At 41.8% G+C, this 13,985-nt stretch overlaps 1 pseudogene; it reads left to right on the forward strand.

The window, feature by feature from the left end:
• The first annotated feature begins 9,413 nt into the window (after positions 1 to 9,413).
• On the forward strand, positions 9,414 to 11,587 carry LOC148109413 (small ribosomal subunit protein uS10 pseudogene; annotated as a pseudogene).
• Positions 11,588 to 13,985: the final 2,398 nt, after the last annotated feature.

Consider the following 13,985-nt stretch of genomic DNA (forward strand, 5'->3'; position numbering starts at 1 on the left):
CTTATGCCTCTGTAGATGAGATGAAGCCAGCTAAGTTGTACAATTTGTGTATACTAGCTAGGGAAGTGCTTTATATATGTTTGTGAATGGCCTAAGCTTAGGGCTGCAAAACTCACGCCTTTGAAGATTTTGTACAATCTGGCTGTGACTGAAATAGGACAAGAGAATCACTTGCATGAAGATGGGCTGAAATGGTAAAATAATAAACCCAGAAGCCTGAATTGTGCTGGGCGGGCCATGAATCATTAGAAACATAATAAAGGCAATCCGTCTGCTAGGTGTCAGGAGTTTGAATAGGTAGTCATCATCCTGGATGGTGCTGTCATGCTTCCTAAACGTTTTCAGTGTCAGCAACTCAGGATTCCCACCAGTCATAGTATAAGAAACAAAGGCCAGTGCTTAAGAGGAGAGAGATGATTCCTAGGGCAATTGATTCTCTGTAAATTGACTTGTTCATTAATTTATTTACTCATTCACTCAGCAAATTTTTAATGAGTACCTATTATATGCAAGGCCCTGTCCTGGGAATTGGCAATACCGTGGTAAACAAAAAATAGGAATGGTCTGTGGTCCACTGAGATTTGCAGCCTAATAAGAAAGGTATTTACCAAATGATTTCACTAATAAATACATGCACATGTATAAATCATGATTAGTCCCATAAAGGAGAGGCATCTGATGCCCCCAGAACTATGATACATTTTTTTGCTCTTTGTTCAGGGCAGTTGGGACGTCAGGGAAGTCTTTCTTAAGGGAGTGATTATTTAAGATACTAGATGAGTAGAAGTTAGCTAAAATAAGAGGGGGAGAAAAGAGGACCCTCAGTAGAATAAACACCATGTATAGAGGCTTTGTGTTGGGAGACAGTTTGGTCCATTCCAGAAATGGACAGAGGCTGGTATGTCTGGAGTGGGATGAGTGGTGGAAAGGGTGGGAGAGGAGGCTCAGGAAGTAGGTGGCAGCCAGTCTGTGCTGTTCTTTGGAGGTTATTTTGGTATTTGATCATTTTTCTAAGAGAAAAACAAAATTCAACAAATACAGAATTGTAAGCAGAGGAGTGATTAATGTAAAAATGGGCCTCTGGTTGGATGTAACTCTGGCAGATCAATAGTAAAGTCTCTTTGGAGTGAAACAGACTCAACACAGCCCCACAGAAGACACAGATAAGTGTGTAAGATCATCTCACAGTCCAAAAATAGAAAACACATGTGGAAGCAAATCACCCATATTGGAGCTCATCAGACACAATGTACATCAGGATTAGACCTACAGAATGGCATAAAATTGAATAATCTGGTAGAGACTATAAGGAGAAGTATATATAGAATATTAAAAGGATAAATAAAGAAACAAAACATGAGAAAAGAACAAGGTAACATAAAAAAGTGACCAGGCAGGGGTGCCTGGGGTGGGTCAGTCGGTTAAGCCTCTGACTCTTGATTTGGGCTCAGGTCATGATCTCAGGATCTTGAGGTTGGGCGCCATACTCAACAGAGTCTGCTTCTCTCCTTCTCCCTCTCCCTCAGCCCCTCCCCCCACTCACTCTCTCTCTCTCTCTCAAATAAATAAATAAATAAATAAATAAACAAATCTTTTAAAAAAAAGTGACCAGGCAAATTGGAAAAAAGATTCAAAAGGAACTTTTTTTAAAAAAGATTTTATTTATTTGAGGGAGGGAGAGAGAGCGAGAGCAAGAGAGATCACAGAGGGAGATGGAGAGGGAGAAGCAGATTCGCCCCTGAGTGGACAGCCTGATGTGGGGTTAGATCCCATGACCCTGAGATCATGCCCTGAGCCAAAGGCAGACACTTAACCAACTGAGCCACCTTGGCGCCCCTCAAAAGAAACTTTTATGATGAAAAGTAGTCGTAGATACTAGCTCAGTGAATTAGACAAGCAGTTGACTAGACCTAGCTTAAGTGAGAATTAGTTAAGTTAAAGGTAGATTTTAGGAACTTAACCATAATCCAGCATAGAACTATAAAGAGATAGAAAATAGTACAGAGATATTAAGATACATGGAGAACATAATGATAAAGTAAAACACACATGTATGTGTATATACATGTATGTGTATATATGCATGTATACACATACACAGAAGATGTGCATATATATGAGAGAATAGAAAGAATGGGAGTAAGGCAATAGTCCAGATACAATAGGCAAGACTTGTCAAACCCACAGCTAATCATTACTGTGAAATAGTAAAGACAAGAAGATCTTAAAAATCTCTACAAATAATAGGTGAATCATCTATGAAGGAATGCCTATTATATAGAGAAGAGAATTTTCAATTGCAACAATAGATGCTAAAAGAAAATAGAATAATATTTTAAAAGTGCTAAGAGAAAATAACTCTCCACCAAAAATTGTTAGTTCAGCTAAACTACGGGGCCAAAATTAATGCAAAATAAATACATTTTTCAGACAAAAAAAGTGAAAGGAGCTATCAATAATTGACTCTCTCTGACAACAGTGATGTTGTTAAGGTGGAATGACATTGAAATTATAAAACGGAGTGAAATCCAAGAAGGCAGTGTGAGCAAGCAATTGGTAAACACATGCATAAATCTAAACAAGTATCGCAGCAAGTATTACGTTAGAATTATGTTTATACTGACTTGGCGGCAGCAGCAAACAAGGTGAAACGAAAATTCTAGATTATGATAACACAGAAGTCATGGGAAAGGAAGTCAGGATTAAAATATTAAATATCTTTTTGTATTTTTTGACAAGGAAGTCGGTTTTACATTTTGTTAAATCCAGTCAGTATGCATTTCAAAATTTAAGGAAAATCAGTAAATAAGTAAAAATTGAATATTTAACTTCTAGACCGGGGGGCGGGGGGAAGAGAGTAAAGAAAACGTAACTAATCCAATAAAAGAAAAAGAAGAGGAAGAAAAGGCAGAGAAAACAGGAAAAGGGGTGCCTGAGTGGCTCAGTTGGTTAAGCGTCCAACTCTTGGTTTTTGCTCAAGTCATGATGTCATGGTTGTGGGATTGAGCCCCTCCTTGGGCTGTGCTCAGTGTGGAGTCTGCTTCAGATTCTCTTTCCCTCTCCTTCTCATTCATTCTCTCTCTCTCAAATAAAATCTTAAAAAAAAAGTTCAAATAAAATGATACAAATAAATCAAAATGGGGCCCCCTGGGTGGCTCAGTTGGTTGGGCGACTGCCTTCAGCTCTGGTCATGATCCCAGGGTCCTGGGATTGAGTCCTGCATTGGGCTCCCTGCTCCGCGGGGAGCCTGCTTCTCCCTCTCCCTCTACCTGCTGCTGCCCCTGCTTGTGCTCTCTCTCTCTGTCAAGTAGTTAAGTAAAATCTTAAAAAAAATAAAAATATACAATAAATGGATTAAATATAAATGTATTAACTCTAACTCACTTAAGAATCAGAGGTTGCTGGATTAGATTAAAAAAACCCAAAATGTTAGAAGTACACTCTTTATACAAAAGACACATTTAGAACAGTATTAGTAAATGAAAACTAAAAGAATGGAAGAATACAAATCAGGTAAGTACCAAAATAAAACCTGTATGTACATGTTCATTTTAGACAAAATAGATTCAATTTAATAAACATTATTGAGGTAGAACAGGATCATTTTATAATAACAAGAACATGTAGGGGACCCCTGGGTGGCTTAGTCGGTTAACCATCTGCCTTTGTCTCAGGTCATGATCCTAGGGTCCTGGGATCAAGCCCTGCATTTGGTTCGCTGCTCAGCAGGGGGCCTGCTTCTCCCCCTGCCTGCCACTCCCCTTGCTTGTGCTTGCTCGCAGGCTCTCTCTGTCTCTCTGACAAATAAATAAATAAAATCTTAAAAAAAAAACATGTAGTAACTCAAAACATGAGTGAACATCATAAAGTGTGAAAACATATAAACAAATATTGTTAGACAAAGAGGTCAGTAATTGGTAGATCAGGTATAAAAATATCATAGGAGGGGCGCCTGGGTGGCTCAGTCGTTAAGCATCTGCCTTCGGCTCAGGGCGTGATCCCGGCGTTCTGGGATCGAGCCCCACATCAGGCTTCTCCGCTAGGAGCCTGCTTCTTCCTCTCCCACTCCCCCTGCTTGTGTTCCCTCTCTCGCTGGCTATCTCTCTCTCTGCCAAATAAATAAATAAAATCTTAAAAAAATATATCATAGGAGATATTCATAGAAGATATGAACAGTGCAGTTATCAAACTTGATTGAATGGGTATATATAAAACTCTGTATACTCCTTACAAAGAGACTACTTATTCTTTTCACACATACGTCATTAAGCAAGTCTCCACCAAATGTGAAGAATCAAGATTATTCATATTACATTTTTATCCCAATGCCATTAAATTTATTTATTTATTTTTCCACTTAATACAAATTTATTGGGAATTCCTGGGAGGTGGTTATTGCCTCCCATCCTGGAGGGAAGAACCAACACTGTAGGAAATCAATCACTCAGAAATCACACTGTCCCAACATCTCTGGCCAAGACAGGGAGGAGTAAAATCATTCCCCTGAAAGTTGGTCAGGTTTTGTTCATCCAAGAAGGGTTGGGAGGACAGATACAGAAGAGACCATCACATGATATTGTGGGTGGGATGGCGGTGTGCTGGACCCCACGCTGGCTCCTCAAAAACCAGAGGAGAAACAGATCCAATTCTCTGGGGGTGGAGTTCCTGTGCACCAGGCTTATTTCTTCCCCGCGATAAGGCTGTCACTGTCCAGGGCAAAACTTTAATCCTGTAGGTTCAGGACAAGGTTGTCAGCAGTAAGATAGATATGGTTCTGTGATGTACAATGCCATTAAATTTAAATAAATAATAAAAATATAATTAACCCCCAATTTATTGGAACTAAAGAATAACTAACAGGTAAAAGAATAAATTATATAGGAATGTTATAAATAAAAATTTGTGGATAGGCCTATAGCTAGTATGAAGATTGAAATAGTAATCAAAACCTTCCCAACAAAGAAAGTCCCAGCCTTCACTGGTAAAGTCTACCACACATTTAAAGAAGAATTAAAGACAGCATGGTACTGGCACAAAAACAGACTCATAGACCAATGGAACAAAATAGAAAACCCAGAAATGGACCCTCAGCTCTTTGGGCAACTAATCTTTGACAAAGCAGGAAAAAAATCCAGTGGAAAAAAGACAGTCTCTTCAATAAATGGTGCTGGGAAAATTGGACAGCTACATGCAAAAGAATGAAACTTGACCACTCTCTCACACCATACACAAAGATAAACTCCAAATGGATGAAAGACCTCGATGTGAGACAGGAATCCATCAAAATCCTAGAGGAGAACATAGGCAGCAACCTCTTTGACATCGACCACAGCAACTTTTTTCATGATAGATCTCCAAAGGCAAGAGAAACAAAAGAAAAAATGAACTTGTGGGACTTCATCAAGATAAAAAGCTTCTGCACAGCCAAGGAAACAGTCAAAAAAAACTAACAGTCAAAAAAAACCTGTCCATCCCCATGGAATGGGAGAATATATTTGCAAATGACACTACAGATAAAAGACTGGTATCCAAGATCTACAAAGAACTTCTCAAACTCAATACACAAGAAACAAATAAACAAATCAAAAAATGGGCAGAAGATATAACAGACACTTTTCCATGAAGACATACAAAGGGCTAACAGACACATGAAAAAATGTTCAAAATCATTAGTCATCAGGGAAATTCAAATCAAAACCACATTGAGATACCACCTTATGCCAGTTAGAATGGCAAAAATTGACAAGGCAAGAAACAACAAATGTTGGAGAGGATGTGGAGAAAGGGGATCCCTCCTACGTTGTTGGTGGGAATGCAAGTTGGTACAGCCACTCTGGAAAACAGTGTGGAGGTCCCTTAAAAAGTTAAAAATTGAGCTACCCTATGATCCAGCAATTGCACTACTGGGTATTTACCCCAAAGATACAGATGTAGTGAAGAGAAGGGCCACATGCACCCCAGTGTTCATAGCAGCATTGTCCACAATAGCTAAATCGTGGAAGGAGCCGAGATGCCTTTCAACAGGTGACTGGATTAAGAAGATGTGGTTCATATATACAATGGAATATTACTCAGCCATCAAAAATAACTATTTCTCAACATTTGCAGCAACATGGACGGGACTGGAGGAGATTATGCTAAGCGAAATAAGTCAAGCAGAGAAAGACAATTATCATATGGTTTCACTCATTTATGGAACATAAGAAGTAGGTAGATTGGTAGGAGAAGGAAGGGAAGAAGGAAGGGGGGGGTAAACAGAAGGGGGAGTGAATCATGAGAGACTGTGGAATCTGGGAAACAAACTGAAGGCTTCAGAGGGGAGGGGGGTGGGGGAATGGGATAGGCTGGTGATGGGTATTAAGGAGGGCACGTATTGCATGGTGCACTGGGTGTTATACACAAGTAATGAATCATGGAACTTTATATAAAAAACTAGGGATGTACTGTATGGTGACTAACATAATAAAAATATTATTATTAAAAAAATAAAGAAGAATTAATGCCAGTCCTTCTCAAACTTTTCTAAAAACTTGAAGAGGAGGGAACACTGGCAGACTAATTTTATAAGGCCTGCATTATCCTGATACCAAAGCCAGAAAAAGAAACTACAAGAAAAGCAAAGAACAGGTCAGTATCCCTGATGAGTATAGATTTTAAAGTCCTCAACAAAATACTAGCTAACTGAATAAAGCAGCATATTAAAAGGATCAAACATCATGACCAAGCAGGATTTATCTCTGGGGTGCAAGGATGATTCAACAAAATTTGACAAAATAATACAAAAACCAATTAATGTGAAACACCATATTAACAATAAAGAATGAAAATCACACAGTCATCTCAGTAGATGCAGAAGTATTTGACAAAATGCAATACCTGTTCATGATAAAAACTTTCAACAAACTATAAAGGAAATGTACCTCAATATAATAAAGGTAATATTTGACAAGTCCACACCTAACATCATATTCAGTGGTAAAAAAATTGAAAGCTATTCTTCTAAGATCAGGAATGAGACAAGGGTGTCTGCTTTATTCATCATAGTCCTGGAAGTCCTAGCCAGAACAATTAGGCAAGAAAAAAATGAATAGTACCCAAATCAGAAATGAGAAAATTGTCCCTGTTTGTAGACGGTATGATTTTATAAACAGAAAACTCTAAAGACCCCATAAAAAAATCTGTTAGAACTAATAATCAAATCCAGTAAAGTTGCAGGATACAAAATCAACATACAGATATTAGTTGCATATCTATACACCAACAACAAACTATCTAAAATGGAAAGTCAGAAAATGATCCCCTTTACAATTGCACCAGAAAGAATAAGATACTTGGGAATAAACTTAACTAAGGGGTAAAAGACTTATGTACTGAAAACTACAGAATACCGATTAAAGAAATTAAATAGGAGAAACGAATGGAAAGACATCCATGTTCATGGATCAGAAGACTTAATATTGTTAAAATGTCTATACAACCCAAAGTGACCTACAGATTCAGTGTAAACCCTATCAAAATCCCAATGATAGTCTTTACATAATTTTAAAAAAATTTATAAAATTTGTATGGAACCACCGCCCCCCCACCAATTGCCAAAGCAATTTCGAGAGAGAACAAAGCTGGAGGTATCACACTTCTGATTTCAAATATATTACAAAGTTGCAGTAACCAAGACAGTATGGTTGTGGAATAAAAACAGGCATATAGACAATAGGAACAGAATAGATCCACACTTTATAATAAATTTATGGTCAACTGATTGTCAACAGAGTGCCAAGAATACCCAATGGGGAAGGGATAATCTCTTCATCACTGGTCTGTTCAACAAATGGTGCTAGGAAGACTAGATTTGTCTATGCAAGAGAATGAAATTGGACCCTTATCTTACACTATTCACAAAAGTCAACTCAAACTGGATTAAAGACTTAAACATAAGATCTGTAACTCCAAAGTTACTAGAAGAAAAGCTAGGGGGAAAGCTTCAGGACATTGGCCTTGGCATTGGTTTCACAGATATGACACCAAAAGCAAAACAGAGAAGTGGGATTGCACTGAACTATAAAAAGCTTTTGCCTAGCACAGGAAACAAATCAACAGAGTGAAAAGGAAACCTATGGAGTATGAGAAAATATTTGCAAATCACCTATCTGATAAAGGGTCAATATCCAAAATATATAAGGAATTCACACAACTCTCAATAGCAAAAACCAAATAAGTCCATTAAAAAATGGGCAAAGGATGTGAATAGACATTTCTTCAAGGAAGACATACAGATGTCCAACAAGTATATGAAAAAGTGCTCAACATCACTAATCAGCAGGAATATACAAATCAAAATCACAATGAGATGCCACCTCACATCTGGTTGAACAGCTATTATCAAAAAAACAAGGGGTGCATGGGTGGCCCTATCAGTTGAGTGTCTGCCTTTGGCCTCAGTTCACGATCCCAGGGTCTGGAATCAAACCCCACATTGGGGTGTCTCTGCTCAGCGGGGAGCCTGCTTCTCCCTCTACCTCTGCCTGCTGTTCCCCCTGTTTGTGCTCTTTCTCTCTCTGTCAAATAAATAAATAAAATCTTTTAAAAGAAGACAAAAATTAAGGGGCGCCTGGGTGGCTCAGTCAGTTGAGCGTCTGACTCTTGATTTCAGCTCAGGTCATGATCTCAGGGTTGTGAGATCAAGCCCCCGCTTTTGGCTCCTCTCTGTGCAGGGAGACTTCTTGGGATTTTCTCTCTCCCTCTTCCTCTGTCTCCCCCCCCCCCTTGCTTGAGTGCTCTCTCTTGCTCTCTAAAAAAAAAGAAAGACAAAAAATTAACAAGTGTTGGTGAGGATATGGAGAACTTGGAATTCTTGCGTACTGTTGGTGGAATGTAAACTAGTATAGCCATTATGGAGGACAGTATAGAAGTTCTTCAAAAAATTAAAAATAGAACTACCTTAAAACCCAGCATTCCCACTTTTGGGCATATATTCAAAGGAAACGAAACAGTATCTCAAAGAGCTATCTGCATTCCCAAGTTCATTGCGGCATTATTCACAATAGCCAAGATAAGGAAATGACCTAAATGTCCATTGACGGTTGAATGAATGAAGAAGATGTAGAATTTACACACACACACACATGCACACACACACACACACACACACACAAACTGAAGTATTTTTTAAGCCTTAAAAAAATGAAATTCTGTTATTTGCAACAACATGGATGATCTGGAGGACATTATGTTAAGTAAAAAACCAGACCCAGAAAGACAAATACTGCAAGATCTCACTCATATGTGAAATCTAAAACAGCCACACTGCTCTTTGAGGAAGACGCAGTCTCAGCTACCATGGAGCCTCCTGCCCCTGACTCAGCATTGTTGGCTGTCTCTGAGGAACAAGTTGGTCAGGAAGCCTCCCTGCAGCCATGGCTTTTAAAGACACAGGGAAAACACCTATGGAACCAGATGTGGAGATTTACCGAATTAGAATTACTCTCACCAGCCACAACGTAAAATCTTTGGAAAAGGTATGTACTGACTTGATCAGAGGGGCGCAAAGGACGAGAATCTCAGAGTGAAAGGACCAGTTCAGATGCTTACCAAGACTCAGAATGAATACAAGAAAAACCCCTTGTGGTGAAAGTTCTAAGACTTGGGATCCTTATCAGATGAGGCTCCACGAGAGACTCATTGATTTGCACAGTCCGTCCGAGATCATTAAGCAGATTATTTCCATCAGTATTGAGCCAGGAGTTGAGGTTGAAGTCACCACTGCAGATGCTTCAATCATCTTTTTAATAAAGGGATTATCAGTTGTTAATAAAATAGCCACATTTATAGAAGCAGAGAGGAGGATAGTGGTGGCCAGGGGCTAGAGGAAAGAGAAAATGGGGTAATGTCGGTCTAAGTTTTGGTTATACAAGATGAAAAAATCCTGGCGATCTAATGTACAGCATGGTGACTATAGTTAACAATATTATATACTTGACATTTGCTAAGGGGATAGATCTTAAGTGTTCTCACCACACACACACAAAGGTAATTATGTGACGTGATGGATATGCTTATTAGCTTGGTTGTGGCCATCATTTCACAACGTATATCAAGATATCAGGTTGTGCGCCTTAAACATATACAGTTATTTGTCAGTTACACCTCAGTAAAGCCGGAAAAAGGGATAAAAGAGACTCATAAAAAAAACCCCACAGAATCCTCCACCCCCCCAAACAGTTACATAGATTGGAGCTTGGAGCTGAGACCTGCCCTGGAGATGTAATGTGTTACGTGTGTTGAGGTGGAAATTGAAACCAGTGTACTGGAGATGAAGACATGAATGAATATTTAATAGCTGGATAGGAGAAAATGCTCAGTGCATTTTGCAGACCACAGATAGGAAATAGGAGTAGGCTTTCCCCGCTATATAGAATTCAGCTTTTGAGTATTTATTGCATATCTATTAAATATGTATTGGTTGAATAGAAACAGAATTTTCAACAGTTCCTATAAAATGCTTGATAGGGCTTTCATTTCCATTTGGTGTGGGTCATGGAAGAGATCAGTGGATGACAGAAAGTAATGGGAACAAAAGAAGATTTTCTGAGAGTGGACCTGGATAAATGTGTATCAAAGATAGACCCCTTAGCCCTGCACACTGGCATATTCTTATCAGGAATTCGCCTTTTTAAGGGGACTTTAGGAAGAAGTGCTACTGATGAGGGAGCAGAAGGCTGGCTGAGGACAAAGCCCAAGCTGACACCCTGCAAACCGTCCCCCCCGCCCCGGGTGGGATCTGTATGACATTCATCCTGGAAGCTCCCAACTCTCTTAATGTTAATGCCTTATTAGAGGGAAAAACAACCTTAACTTGACAGTGGCGAGGCCTCCGGTATCTTGTAGGTCCTCTTCAGCATAGGAAAAGTCTTTTGAAAACCTTCGTTTTTCCTTACCTCCCTCAACCCCATAGTATATGATCAGTCGCGCCTCACAACCCCAGGGCAGCTCTTTCTGCCCGTGGGTCCTTTTCCCGTGCTTTAATAAAACCACCTTTCTGCACCAAAGACTTCTCAAGAATTCTTCTTGGTCCTCAGCTCCGGACCTCACCCTACCACACCTCACCTACATTCCAAAACCACATCACAGTGAACCCTGAGTTTTTCTGTTTCTGTTTTTTGATTAGGCTGCGAACTGACGTGATCTAGAACCAAGATCATTGTGGTTAAGTGACTGATAGCTTTACTCACCGGCCTCCCTGTTCTTTCTCCCAGAGCAGCCTACGGCACTCTCCAGGCAGGGCAGAAAGGGAAAGTTGAGCAGCTAGCAGCAGGTAAGGCTCCTGGATCCACGGGGCTGGGGAGACAGCAGTCTGGAAAAGCATGAGAAAAAGCTTGAGAAAAAGCTCCAAATTCCTTCTTAAAGGAATCCTAAGTGTGTAGATAGCACTCCCTTGTTTTCTCCCCTTTAGCGGCTGCGCTTTACTCCTGCCACACCTCAGAACAGCATTCTTGGATTTTTGCCCGTTATCATCAGGAAGCTTTTATCCCAGGCATTAGTGGCCAAGAGTAGTGATGCCGATCTACTTAAGATGACACATGGAGACTGAGGTGGTGGCCCCTGCACAGCACATGTTACCATCTTCAAAATTTTCCACTAGTTACCTTTCCAGGTTAGCCTTTTTCACAGGTTTACACGAAATCTCTTCTCTCCCCCTCCTCTCCCCTCCTCTCCCCTCCTCTCCTCCTCCTCCCCCTGCATCCCCCTCCCTTCCTTTTCTCTTCCTTCCCCACTTCTCCTCCCCCTTCCCATTTCTCCCCCTCTCCCTTCCCTTCTCCTCCCCCTTCCCCCTTCTACCCTTCTTTCCCCCTCCTACCCCCTCCTTCCACTTCTCTGACTCACTTCTGCTTCTCTGTCTCCCACTTTTCTCTTCCTCCTCTCTGCTGTCTTCCACAGTCTCTCCCCACTGTCTGAGGAATAATTAAAGCTGCCCAAAGCTCTCTCTCACTGAGGCAGTCAGTCCCCAAACAGTTACTGAGTACCAGCTGCAGTTTCTAGGTCCCCGGTATATGTTTGCTGCACATTGTCTCAATGTTAGTGCTGGGAATAGGGAGGGTAGTAAGACAGAGTCCCCAGCACAGAGACTACCTTTAGTTGTGGAGAGACAGGCAATGCACATTTTAAACATCAAAAAATAAAGAGACATGGAAAATAACCTTGCCCTTACAAGTTCTCTGAGGTCACAATGAGTGACACATGTAGACAGAATCGATTCTCTGGATCCCCAAGCCGGCTCCCCTTCATTTGCCAGGACTCCCGTTTCCTCCATCTTGCCTTGCTCCCTTGTTCATCTCCCTCTCTCACACACAACCCATTCAGAATGATTCTGCTGATGTACAATGGCGCTTTCCTGACTCACTCTGAGTGTCAGGGCTCTGAGTAGCCCTGGGGGCCACCTTGCCACCCCACTCTTTTTGTAGCTGTTGGCTCTACCTTCCACACAGACCAGGACCCAATCACTTCTCATGGCTTCCTGTGCCAGCACCCTGGCCCCATCCCCCATCAGCTCTTACTTGGGTCACTGCAGTCCCTCCTAACTAGATTCCCTACTTCTGCTCTTCCTGCCCAACTGTGTCTGTGGTCAACACAGCAAACACAGGCATCTTTTCAAAAGATGCATCCCATCCATCATTCTTGAGCTCAGCCCCTCCAACAGCTGCCAGTCCCCCTTCGAGTAAAAACCAAGTCCTCGCAATGACCAGCAAGGGCCCGCCCCCACCTGCCCCCCTTTCTGATGAATTCTCTCAGGCCCTGTACCTGGGCTCATGCCAGGTATTTCTTCCTGTAGGATCTCTGTGCTTGCTCATTCCTCTGCCTGTAATCCTTTCCCCAGAGAGCCACGTAGTTCACTGCTCCCCACCCTGTTCTAGCCTTTGTTCAAATGTCACGTCTCAGTGAGGCCTTCACTTGCTAATTGCAAACGCTGCCACCACTTCTCCCACCACATGAATTTTTCACATGTACCGAACTTTCTTTCAGGCCCTTCTGTCGCCGATGGTATAGAGCACTCTGTGGGCCTTTAGAGTGCCCTTGGGTTGGGGCTGGGGAGACACACAGGCTCTCCATTTGAACCCAAATGAAGGTCAGGGCTCAGTGGGGCCTGCGTCTAGGCAGAGAACCTGCCCAGCTTTGGAGCTCACCTTCTGGAAAGGTTTTCTCCTTGTAATCTGTGATGAGAATATCTGGATGGGAAGAAGTCAGGCCAGGACAGCTGAGGTTACTCCTGCTGGACTCTTTCATATCCCTGCACCTGCAGCCCCAGACTTCCTCCTCCAGGCCAGCCGTGGCAGCTCTTCTCAGTGTGGCCTGGGGACCCCTCCCATCATCGTCCCCCCTGATGCTGGCTAAAGCTCAGAACCCCTGACCTGACTCTGAAGAGGACCCTGGAGCCTGTCTTTTGCCCAAGCACCTTGGTGGTTCACTGTGCTCTCTGACATTGGGAGAACTGTCTCTGTAAGGTATAGAAACAGTTTGTCCCTCCTTCTTTGAGTAGGATTGTCTGTCTGGTGCCCTTTGTCTTACTCTCCTGAGGTGTCCTCCCTCACCTGTTTCTGCTCCCAGTCCTGCTCTCTTCCTGGGTGATTCCACACTGCATGTGAGAAATGCTGAGACCTGGGATTTGCCTAACAGTAGGATTTAAGTGTTGGGCCAGGGACCAGAGCCTGTGAAGGAGGCAGAATAGAAATGATCCCATAAAAGAGACCCCAAGGACCAGGGTGTCCTAGTATAGAGCTCCAAGGACGGAGTAGTCAAGTGTGTGCTCTTGGTGACATCCGTGGAGTAAAGTCACTGGGGGACAGACTTTGGTGGGTTGAGGTGTGAATACCAGGGAGGAGTGAGCGCTCAGCATGTAGACGGTTCTTTAAGGAAGTGGTCTGTGAGGGGACAGTGGTTGGGAAGAGGGGGTAACTGGAGGGGACACTTGGGTGAAAGGTTTTGTGAGATGA

This window comes from Ursus americanus, chromosome 9 (assembly GCF_024610735.1).
Source record: "Ursus americanus isolate L20-20 chromosome 9, mUrsAme1.1.p, whole genome shotgun sequence".
Lineage (NCBI taxonomy): Eukaryota > Metazoa > Chordata > Mammalia > Carnivora > Ursidae > Ursus > Ursus americanus.